Source organism: Netta rufina (genome assembly GCF_964035555.1).
Source record: "Netta rufina genome assembly, chromosome: 22".
NCBI classification, from domain to species: domain Eukaryota; kingdom Metazoa; phylum Chordata; class Aves; order Anseriformes; family Anatidae; genus Netta; species Netta rufina.
In genome coordinates this window covers 1,869,974-1,882,393 of record NC_140146.1, presented here as the reverse complement: position 1 = coordinate 1,882,393, position 12,420 = coordinate 1,869,974, and positions in this window count along the sequence as shown.

Below are 12,420 nucleotides of genomic sequence, written 5' to 3'. Positions count from 1 at the left end.
CGGCAGCGGCAGCGCGGCGCCCCCCCCCCGCCGCCCCCCCCTTCCTCCTCCTCCTCCTCCTCCTCCTCCTCCTGCCCCTCGCGGCTCCGCCGGCTCCGCTCGCTCGCCCCCCCCCGCGCCTCTCGCAGCGCCACACGGGGGCCCCCGCGCAGGCGCACTGCGCGCACGGGCGCGCGCCGCGGCCCCGCCGCCGGCATTGGGCGGGGGGGGGCGGGGGGTGGAAGGCGGGGGAGGGGGGGGGAGCGGGGGGGGGGAGGAGGAGCGCGAGCGCGGAACGCCCCGCGGCCGGGCGGCGGCACCGCGCATGCGCGGGGGCAGAGAGGGGCGGGGGGGGAATGGGGGGGGGCAGCGATGAGGGGGGAATGGGGGGGGTGTAGAAAGGGGGGAGGGATGGGGGGGGGGCACAGAAAGGGTGGGAAATGGGGGGTGTGACCCCTCTGTATAGCCGATAAGGGGTACGCAGCGATAAGGGGGGGCTGGCTTGCAAAAAAGGGGGTGAGGAGGAAGAGGGGGCGCGGCGTGAGGTGAGGGGGGGGGACACAAAGCGGGGCTGCCCTGAGGGAGTGGGGCACCGTGAGACACGGACGGGAGGCGATGAGAACCGAGGGGGCTGCGCTGCCAGGAGTGGGGCTCAGAGCAAGGAGCTGCGTTACACAGCGTGGGGTACGCGGCAAGGAAGGGGCTGCAGTGTGCCGAGCACCCAGGGGGGAGGACACAAGGCGGGGGGGGCCAGGACGAGCCCTGCAGGATGCTCCCAGGAGCCCTCCCAGCACGGTGCTCCCACAGGGCCAGGCCCGGACACACGCTGTCCCACGGACACACGGACACACGGACACCCCGACACACTCAGAAGCCGGGGCCTCGAGGCTCCCCCTCTCCGTGACACGCAAACCAAAGGAAAACCCAGCGCGCTGCCTCGATGCAATCAGCAAGAGCGAGTAAAAAATTAATTTGGGTTAAGGCAGACAAGGGCCCGGCGTTGCGCGGCCTTTCAGGAGCCTATAGCGCTGTTTATCTCTAATGACTCCAAAGTTCAGAGCTATATGCAACCTCACGCGGGGCTGGCAGCGCTGGCCGCCCGCCAAGCGCTCCGGCAGTGGGAGGGAGGTCACTGAATCATCCCCGCTCTTATGCAAACGGCCACGGGCGCCTCGCTGCCAAATCCTTCCCCCGACCGAAACGGGGAGGCCGCGTCGCCCTGAGAACCGCGGAAAACAAACTCCCACCGTGCAGAGGTTCGGAGAGCAAGGCATCCCCTGCTCCCGCGCCCCAGCGTGGGTTTTCTGTGGGGATTTTCGGAAAAAAGCACCCACTGGGAGCTCCAGCTCTGCGCACGCTGCTGGCAGAAGTTGCCTGCCCCGGTGCTGGAGCGCGGGCAGGGTGAGCCGCCCACGACAAGCGGCACGGGGCAGGCAGCACTTTGCACCCCAGCATCCGCCGTGAAAGGACGAAGTGCCGAAAAGAGCGTGCCAGGATGTGAAATTACAGTTGCAGGGATTTTGGTAGTTAACACTGCTGACAAGGCCGTGGTCTGACCCATCCCTGCTTGAAGGGCAGCTCTTGAACCCGGAGCTGCACGTCCTTAACCTGGAGGGTAGCTTTTTGCACCTTCAGGAAAAAAAGTGAGACTCTGCACTGCTGATAATACCACTCATTTATGTGCCCAAAAATGCCCAGCTGATTACTGCCACAACACTCAGAGCAGCAGCGAGTGAGCAGTCTGAGGTCAGGATAAAACTGAACACGCACCCAGGGCCATTAGTACTTCTTTATTTTTTTTTTGAAGCCACATAAGCCAGTTAGCTGCTTTCACCACAGAGAGCAGACTAATATTTCAGTATTTTCCTTGGCCAAAGCCTCCCGCTTGCTGCCGGCGCTTTTCTATTGATTAAAACCATGCTCTTATTTGTTGGGATGAGCGGAGCTCAACTGTGCCACCTCTGCCCTTAGTCCACGCTCGTTAATCTCTGGTGGGCACCTTGCAAGATGCCGCCCGGTCTGGCAGGACCCTGCCCAGGGTGGCTGAAACCTTCTAGCAGCAACTGGTCAAAGTCGTCGAGCTATAGGTCACTTAAACTTGCAAATCTCTTGATTTAATCAGACCTCTGACGCACATCAACCTGAGCCTCTGCAAACCTGGGTCTTATCCCCAGCTCTGCCGCGCGGCTGCAGGCTGATCCCTTCATGGCCCCGTGCCTCAGTTTCCCCAGTGATGACGGGTGTTAAACTGCTCTGCCAAACTGAGATCTACTGATTAAAAATAAATAAATACATCTTTTGAATGCAAACCATTTATTATTTAAAGCATGTGACCAAGCCACACACACACACACACACACACGAAAAGGCATTGCTAATGTACTCCACCACAGTTTTCCACCACACATTTCTCTATGGAAATGGGCTTAGCTCTTTGTTTTAACTGGTCAAAAGCCCAACGAGCAGGAACTACTTGTCTATACCTTTTTTAAGCACTCCACAGGCATCCACTTTGGGGAGGAAAGAACACCCCCCTTCCCTCAAACCATGCATCAAGTAGCTTTTCGATGCCATATTTTCCCCTCCCCAGCTGGGCATGCTTGCTGAGGCAACACTTCCAACCATTTTCCCTCCCTCCCTGCCAGGGAAACACATCCAAGGGACAAGAGAAAACCACACGGGCTCCCAGGTCCTTCAAAGAAACCTCTCGCGGGGTCACTGCTGTCACACCACAACCCTGAGAGCAGGCTGGCCGGCAGGGACGTCTGCAGGCCGACCAGGAGCTGTCGCAAACAAAGGCATGGACTCTGTTGACAGAAGAAATGGTTGAAAACAGTGCTTAAAAGGCTCCATTTACATGAAAGCCAGCTGGAAGAAGAGCACAAACCCGGCCCCTGACGCAAAGCAAAGCCCTGGACCATTCTGATCCTTTCCATATGCTTTGGGGGGAAACTGTTCCCAGTTGCAACACGCAACTTGGGCAATGCCGCCGTGACGGGATTCCTCCGGCTCACTCTAAGATTTTAAAGAACACAGGCTGATGCTCAAGACAGGAGCGAGCACAACCTCCACCTCAGGAGGCCAAAGGGACCTCGATAAAGGACCAGCCTTATGTGGCAGCAGCCGCTGCTGTCCTTGTCACCGCAGGAGGGACACGTGCTCACGCCGCCCGTGCCAGCCCACGGTCCCGGCACTGCTGGCGACACGAGCCCGGTGGCAAGCACCAAGGGCTGAGATAACCCTGGACCCCGGTGTGCTACTGCCACACGGGGGGCAAAGAGCCAAGAAGAGGAGAGTCCAGCTGCTCTCCTCCACCTGATGCCTCTCGGCCTTCGGCACACACCAGGGCAGTGTCCGGCACACGGCAAGGCACGATTTAATTACTCATACACGCGGTAGGTGTAGTGAGAACCCAGCTATCTCTGGGTATCTCGGTCAAACACTCAGTTAAAACATCTGCATGTTTCTTATCACCACTTGGAGAGGATTAAAATACCAGGACAGATATTAATGAGGGAGCAGGTTATAAACCCATCTCAGCTTGAACACTGTGTTCACATCAAGAAAAGCAAAGCAAGAGCAGGACAGATCAAAAGAGAGCCATTAAAGGCGTGAGAAAATGGTGCTGCCATATAAGGAGCTAATAAAGTTAGCAGCTCTCCAGTTTGGAGAAAAAAAAGGGCAGGAGAATCAGAAAACATCCTTGGGGTCCATACAAAAAGCGAAGGGAACAGCCAGAGACAGCCTCGCATCTAGGAGGAAATGTGAATAAATTGAAGGGCACGTCACAGAGCGAGCAGACAACACTTGAAAAGGCAAGTTCATACATTTTTAACATGTAACATAATGTTCGTAACATTTTTAACACTGTGTCTTACCCAAGTGGTGGAGCACACTGCCACGTGTTGCAGGGACGGCTTGCCAAACATTTAAAAAAGATTAGATACCGAACAAGGACAGCAACCAGAGCTATATTTGCTAAGACCGGGACTTCCTACGCTTGGGTCTGGCTTAGCGAGGGCTCTGCCTCTGGAGCTCGCAGCAGCGCAGCTGGGGCAGGGAGGTGTCACGCTGCTCCCCGCAGCCGGGGACATCGGCCAGCTGCATCGACCAGAGACCTGCAAGGATTGCAGCGGCCGCAGTCACGGCACGCAGCAATTATCCCCAGTGTCCAGTAGGCACCCAGCTTGCTTTGATTTTTACAGGAAAACGGCGTGTTACTCAGCCCAGGGCTCTCAGACAGCACCAAGAACGCTCGGAGCTCTGCTTTGTTCGAGCTGGCCAGCTCCAGCCTCCATCCTGCCATTGGAAAATTTATTTACGTGCCCTTCCTGCTCATTGACTATATTTATTAACGTGACAGTATGGCAGCTGAATATCAAATTGCCAGCCAGGCTTTTATCTCATTTTTAAGCCAGCCTGAATTACTGGGCTAATTTTATTGCTTACCCATTACATTTTATGCAACGGATAATTTCCTCCAAGAAGGGATTGGTGCTGTTTGATATTTGGGCTCATGTGTTGCCAAGATGGAGGAGATCGGTTTATACGGTAACGCTTGGAACATGAAGCCTGGTTCTGGATCCTAAGCAACACAAAGCAATTTGTATTAATAAAGCTATTGATTTGGGTTCTTGCCTCCTTGAGGGTTAGTGCTCCAAGCCTTCAAAACGTGATAACTCTGTCCAGAAGACTCCCTTCGAGTCACTGAAATGGTTGCACCCAGAATTTAGCAATTCCTTTTCAAACACCGCTCCCAGCTAAAGCCGGTGGTGGTGTTCTTATCCACACAGCACTGGGGATGGGAGCTGCCACAAAATACTGCCACTGTAGCCAGTGGGTTAGCATCAGCTACCTTCTGCAGCACAGTAAACACAGCTCAGGAGCCCCTGGAATTTGGTGTACAGTGAACCCGTTTGTATATATATAAAAGCACACTTCTGTTTTCAAAATACGTTGCTACACAAAAACAGACGTTTCAGCACCGCACAGAGCGATTGCTAAGCCACGCAACCAAAACACCATGTGCACTCACAGGACTGCAAAAGAGCTCACTCTTGCTTACTGTGTAGCAAATATATTAGAATTAATACCTAATTTTTCATGAAACGTAGGGAAAAAAATAGAAACATCAAGGTGCCAGCTTCTGCCTTGGCCCCAAAGATCTCTGCAACCACATGAGGAGCTGTACCTGCTCGTTTTTCCCAAACACAGGGTATTTAAACAACCAAACAGAGGACTTCAGTCTTCCAGGCTGCAAAATAGGACGCTTCAGGGGAAAAGAAAGTGGGAGGGGGTTTGGGGGGGGAGGCCAGCCCCACACTGCAAAGGATTTAAAAGCAAAGCAAACCATTCGGACAGAAGAGATCACTGTATGCTGTACGTTGCCATTTTTAACACCCCGTTGATGTGCATTAACTCTACATAAAAGGCCCCACATGCAATGCCCAGGAGGAACCACAGAAATTATGCTGAAGATGCTGCGGGACAAGAGTTTAACACAAAGAACACAGTCCAGCCCTGTGAGTTGAAGGCTGCTCTTCCCCACATTCCCCATCTGATTGATCGGCACACCCAGCAGAAAATAAATCGCAAGCCAGCCAACATCAACGCTTTTGTTTCACCAAACGACGTTTTGATACCGAAGCGACGTAACTGTGTTTTAAACGAAGCAGGCTGGGCACGTTCATGCCATGATCACTCTCACTTCAAGGAAAAGGCACAGAAGAAAAGTGCTTGCACATCGAGAGCAATCCCATCTTAAATCCTCTCCAGCGATACAGCACAGAACAGTTTATTGTCTAGCTTTGGCTTTCATTTTACCCTACCACTAGCTCTGCAGACCTCACGACGCATCTTTATGCCTTTTTAACTCTTCGCTATAATAGGAAAGGCTGTGGTTTCCCCCTTTACGGAGGAGGAGTGGAGGTTTCTATCACTCGCTTGCTTTTTGGCACCAGAAATTCAGGTTTTGTTTAGCTTGGAAACCTCACGGATGTAGTTCTAGTAACTCTTCAGTCCAAAGCATGGGGCGGTAAAAGTTCAGTGCTCAAGAGGTAACTCACTTAGTTGTCCCAAACTGCCAAGGAAAAGTAATTCTGAGTCCCACAGGGTGTGCCAGCCTGGAAAACATGAAATCATCCCAAACGGTCAGTTTGTTGGTCCACTGTACCTGCAGGCCAGCGGAGACCTCTGAGAAACACAAGGCTTATCTCCAAACACATCCTAGCAAGAGAATAAAATTATTTTCCTGCCCATGCTCATTTAATCCAAATATATGAGAGACTTCAGGCACACGAGCTATTGGCAATTTTCACGTCCACCACACACCAGCTTCCCCCAGCTCTCCAGCACAGGGAGCACGGTATGAAATCTGGCCTGGACACCTCACACTAATCCTCAGCTAAATTTTTGCCAGAAGAGCATAAAGTCACAGCCACGCTACAAATCACTGCAGCAACCAGGCTGCCTCGCTGGCAGTGAAATCACTGCGCTTCTCATTAGGTGTTGCTCCAGCTTAGCAGGGCAGGGCCCCTCCGCTGGTCAGCCAGAGGCACTCGCACAAGACCAATGCCAATGCTCTCATTAAGGAACGCTGCACTCACACAACACCAATCCCAATATTCTCGTTAAGGAAGGCTAACGACAAGGTGCCAATACCCGCTCTCCTTGCTCGCTAGTAACCACTGGGGCTCTGCCTGCTGAAGTCATGCACGACCTAGGAGAGACCAGAACCAGGTGCTTTTTATTACATTTTGCAACACAACAAAAGAAATTGCACCCAGTAAGGAACTATTTCCCTTCTTCCTGGTGAGCAAGCACAACCTTGAGGAATCAAGTAATGAAGCCGCAGCATCTCATGGGAGCAAGTTCACAGAAAAAATAGTTCAAGGGGACCCTGATCTTCAGCAACACAATTTAGCATGTTGCAACCCTCCCTCTGACGTCTGCGCATTGCATTTGCCTGAGCAAAATTAGGAGTAATATACTATTGCACGTAGGTCTGTTCACTTGTAGGGAAAGGGGCCCCACAGTTTTACTCCCTGGAGGCGCCCGCTCTCCCCACCCCTTTTGTGTGTGTGTGTTTTTTTTTTTAATGTGCCACACATCAGCACAATGCTGACAACTGCATTGTATGTTTTCTGCCTATGCAGCAGTTCAAGAGCACACAACTCTGGAAGGTTTTTTGAAAGGGGAAAGGGGGAGGGAGCTGTCCTTTGCTATCCCATTTTAATTGCATGGCTCGCTCTTCTGTGTGACTATGGGGAAGGGGAAAAAAAACCAAAGGATTAAAAACAGCACCGATTTTAGCATCCAAAAGGATCAAACTCAGTCTTCTCCTGAGATACAGTCAATTGGGCTTAGAGTAAAAGCCACCATAGGCAAGAAAAAAAAAAATACACCGGGGTTTCTTCTCTGGCATTGGACCCTAGAAGACAGCTCATCTATCCTCACTTGCTGTTGTTACAGCCTCTGTGTTTCCACACCTGCCAATGCAGAGATATTGGCAGTGAAAAGGGAAAATGGATGGAAGGGTATGAAAAGCCAGCCTGTCAGTTTTTCCACCTGCCAGCAGCAGCCTGATGGAGCCTTGGTGGCACAACTCCAAAGAGCAGTGACCAGAGCACATTACCAGCCTTCACAAATAGAGCTAATAGCTAATATCTCACATGCACTTGCGTTACATAGATAGGACCAGCAAACACAGCCTCCTTTAACAATAAAGATGACTAATCCACAGCAGTTTTTCTTTATTTCTTTTTTGTTTGTTTGTTTTTAAAGCCCACAAGGCAGAGCTTTTTCCAGAAGCACCGGCCTTTTCTTTTGTGAAACAGTAAGTGGTGGGAAGGGGAAGCCCTGGGACCTACTCATGCTATCCAGACAGAAGTAACCACAGAAGCATTGTGGCTTTCTGTGGCCAGTGTACAGCACACACACAACCAGACCACTGTGCCTTACAGTCCTTGGCAAGGCCAGATCCAACTGCCCCGATGGCTCTTGGATCGCTGCATGTTTACAGTACTTACAGAGAAGGTATCTGCCATGGAGTGGGAATTACACAAATAAGCTTGCATTTCCCTAGGAGGAAAAAAAATTACGGCAGAAGACAGCTTTCACCCATAGCATTGCAACAGTCCCCTGAGCTACCTGGGTCAGGGAAGAGATGTGCAAAAAAAAAAGCTGCACGCAGGGTTGTGTAATCGAAGTGGAGCATCTGCATTAGCTTGGTGGGCCCAGTCCCCCCGGCAAGGTCATTCTGGCTTGCACAGAGACACATTAGTGCTCACAGCCTGCTTTAATGCAAAGCTGTGGTCAAACCACAGTGGAGCCAGCACTACAGGAGGTCACCTGGGGACTACAAGAAGGTAATGAATTAAAGAAAAAAAAAATCTATAAGCAGATGTTTACTGACAAGCATGCAAGTCCACATCTTCACTCTGGCAAAGAGCAAGAAGGAAGGGTCACTTGCATGGAGCAGGGTGAGAAATAACAACCCAGTTCCCAGGACACAGCAAAATACATCTACAGAGAACACTAAACAGATTTAGGTTACAGCTTTTAGCCATCCCGCATACCAACCTACCCCCTCCCAGCTTTGCAGCCCTAAACCCCACCAGATCTGTCATTATTCCAGCACTCAGAAACGGAGATTTGCCACCAATTCCAGGTCTACGTGATTTTTGGTGGCACTATTAAAATACTTACCCACCTCACAGGCAGAGCTGTGAAAGCTTAAATATGTGTGTGTTTGCAAATGATTTTGAAAGCCTTCCAAGGAAGGTGCTGTAGAATTGTAAATCCTTCCCATTATTAATAAAATGGAGCTATTGTTCCAGCTCTAATCAAGACTTGTCTCCAGCTGGGCAATTTTAAAATGCAATTCAAAGCGCACACACACACACAAAAAACGATCATGAGGAAGCTTCAACCCACAGGCTACCGAAAAAAAAAAAAATCATTGAAACAGCAAGCTGTTGGGGGGGGTGGGGGTGGATAAAAAATAATAACGCTGCTATTTAAAATGAATTCCAAGCAGAAGCACGTCGGGGCGAGGGGAAGCCTTTCTCCCACCGCCTGGGAAAGGTCACTTCTGCCATCAGCAGCAAAGCCTTGCTCCGCAGATCAAGGCTGCGGCAGTGCATGCAAGCGAGCGACCCCATTGCTGTAAGCCCAGCCTCATCCATCTCCATCAGGAGACATCTCTGCTTTTAATTTATTTAGCAAAGGGGGTGGGGGGAAGGGGAGAAAAAAAAAAAGAAGAAAAAAAAAGCCTTGCAAACACCTCCCAGCACCCCCTTCAAGGATGGGGAAATGTAGCAGGGGGGAGAGGCTCGGAAAGAGGCTGCGAGCAGCCAGAGCCCCTCCAAACCAGGGAGGGAGGGAGGGAGGGAGGTGGTGCATCCTCCTCCTCCTCCTCCTCCTCCTCCTCCCCCGGCGGCAGGACCACGCCTGCCCGGCGCTGCGGCAAAGGCTCCGCAGTGGGTGCTCCCCTCCCCCGTGCAATTTCCTCTGCTGTAGAAACTTCTGGAATAAGCAGCCAAGCTGGGGAGAGGAGAGAAACCTTCCTACCCACAGAGGGAGAGAAAAAAAAAAAAAAAAAAAGCGAGCGAGCCATAGAGCAGATAATAAAAGGGAAAGGAATGCACAAGGAGCGGGGCACGGCTCTGCCTGCCTGCAGCAAATCTCTGTATACAACATATGCGTGCCCGGCGCGGCGGGGTTTTGCAGCCTGCGAGGCTGGAAACAAAACGCACCAACACAAAAGCACAAAAAATGGTGGTGTTTGGAGCGCTAGATGGTGGAATAAAGGAGCTGATCCCTCCTCCCGGAGCTACAGCAAAGCCCTGCCACTTAAGTTGAACTAATTTGTCCTCTCTTTTTGGTACAATGAATTGTCTGATCTGGACTATTTGATTGCGTTTGCAGCTTCAGTTACTGGGGTTTGTTTTTGTATTTTTTTTTTTCATTTTTGGTTCTGTTTCATTGTTTTCATTTTTTATTTTTATCTTTTAATTCAAAAAATCCTCCCCAAATATCCCATGGAAAAATCTACATCTCTGTGGAACAAATAAAACATTCAGGCACAAACTTCCATCATGGACTGTTAAAAAGAAATGGGTTGCTTTTTTCTTTTTTTCCTTTTTTTTTTTTTTTTATTATGGCATTTTTTTCTTCTGCTTTTAGGATATATTGTAGTAGAAAGCCAATGGAGGAAAACACAGGTAATATATATATATAAATATAAAATCAAACATATATACGGGCCAAAATTGAGTAATTATATGTAATTAAATCATAGTGTTTTAGGTGTGTGGCTTTTGTTTTATATTCTGTAATCAGTCCTTGGAAGAAAGAGATATATAAATATACATATATGTAGAAATAAAATAACATCTGCATGGGCCTAAATCTATAATTCTAGGGGGAAAAAAAAAAAAAAAAGTAATAGTATTTTAGGTGTGTGGTTTTTAACAAAGCAGGGGCAATGTTATAATGTAACAATACTGTGGTGCAGAGAAAGGTAAGACAGCATTAACAAAAAAAAAAAAAAAAAGAAAAAGAAAAAGAAAAAGCGTACGTGGTACCTTGGCTGCAGCCTCCAGCGAGCATTTGGATGTGACGGGGTGTTTTTTTACGGTATTACCACGTCTGATCACACCAAGTATATGCTTTTAATTACCCGAATGGCGGGCAGGCTGTCGTGCGGAGCCAGGCAAGCAGCAGCTTCTTCCCCGCGCCCCTCCAGCTCTGCAGATAAATCACTCCTTGGGTGTTTTGGGTTTTCGGTGCCTTTTTTTTTTTTTTTTTTTTAATCACGTTTGGGCATTTTCCACGCTGTGAGGAGAGCCAGAGGCGGTGGCTTCAACCCCTACGAAGGAGAAAAAGCGGTGGAGGAGAATTAGGCATAGAACTACCCACCTTGGGGTGCATGCGTGTGTGGAGGGGGCGGTGGAAAGAGCAATTCTGGCCCCAAAATCTTCACGCTCTGAGGGAAAAAAACACCCCAAAAGGGTCGGTGCTGGCGGGCTGTGGCGTGGGGGAACCACAGGGGCGATGGCGGCGGGGGGAGGCTGAGGCCGCCCCCGAGGCCGAGTGGAAACGCGCGTCTCCGGGCATTTTCGCGTCCTTTTGCAAAGGCGGAGGGGAGAAGGGGGGTGCGTGAGGAAGGCGCGGGGGGAGCTCGGGTTTCACCCGCAGCGCTCTCACAGCCCGCCTGGAGGGGCTCCGCACGCCGGGGGGGCTGCTCGGCCGTGCTCCTGGCACGGCTTTGCCCACGCTCGCCGCCCCGGCCCCGCGCCGCCCGTCCTTCCCCCCGCTGCCCGCCCGGCGCCATTTTGTCGCCTGGGCGCCGCTCGCCGTGGCCTGGCCGGGCGGCCATTTTGTGAAGCGAGCGGCGGGCGGGGCGGCTCCTGCAGTACCGCGGGCGGCCGCCACGCGCGGGCGAGGCGGCGCTGTGCTGCCTGAGGCGGGCAGCCCCCGGCCCCCTCCTCCTCCCTCTTTTGTGAGGCAAATATCCTCCTTTTGCTTTTTTTTTTTTTTTTTTTTTTTTTTTTTTTTTTTTTTTTTTTTTTTTTTTCCTTCCCTCCGCAAAATGGGGAGGCTACGTGGTGCCCTTAAAACGCCAGGGTCGGCGAGAAAGGGAGGCGGCCGGCGGCGGAGGGGCGATGCTGATCGCCTCAGCGCAATCCTGCCTCGGACGAAGCCATCCGCAGGGGCGCATAAAGGAGATTAAAGTCTATTCCCCCGGCTGGGCTGTGAGGGAAAGTTTAGCCGCACGGAGAATTAAGGGATATATTTATTTCTAGGAGATATTCCCCCCGCCTCCTGCCTCCAGTGATAAATCACCGAGGTCAATGAGCTGCCCTGACAAACGCCCCGCTGCTGCAAAATGCAGCATTACCCCTGAGAGAAATCTATCCCAGCCTTTACATATATATATTTTTTTCAACAAAACCCCACACCTATGGACTCTAATCAACACCCCTGCAAAATAAAGAAACATAAGGTGCTTGAAGTCAGGTCCAAGTGAAAATCATTAATTCACAGCCAGGAAATGGGGCTGCAGGACGCTGTAATCGCCACTGACGCGATGAAATAAAGCTGGGATATAAAATGTCAAAGCCCTGCTTGCAGACATGTGCCATGCATCTATTTTCAGAAATAGGGTGGGTTGTGTTTTCTTTTTTCCTCTCTTTTTTTTTCCTTTTTTTTTTTTTTTTTTTTAACGCAGCGTATAATTTGCAGGCTGGTAACGCTTGCATAACAGGCTGCATCGATTTCGCCTCGCGTATCAAAAACACAGTACGTGTTAAAAATAAATCCCAGCACTGGGTATTTAGGTGACAATCCTAGCCTGATCCTGCTTTGGGATCCTCCCATAAACATATCGCAGCCTGGATAGCTTGCTTTTGCAGGGAGACTGGAAAAAAAGGAGAATAG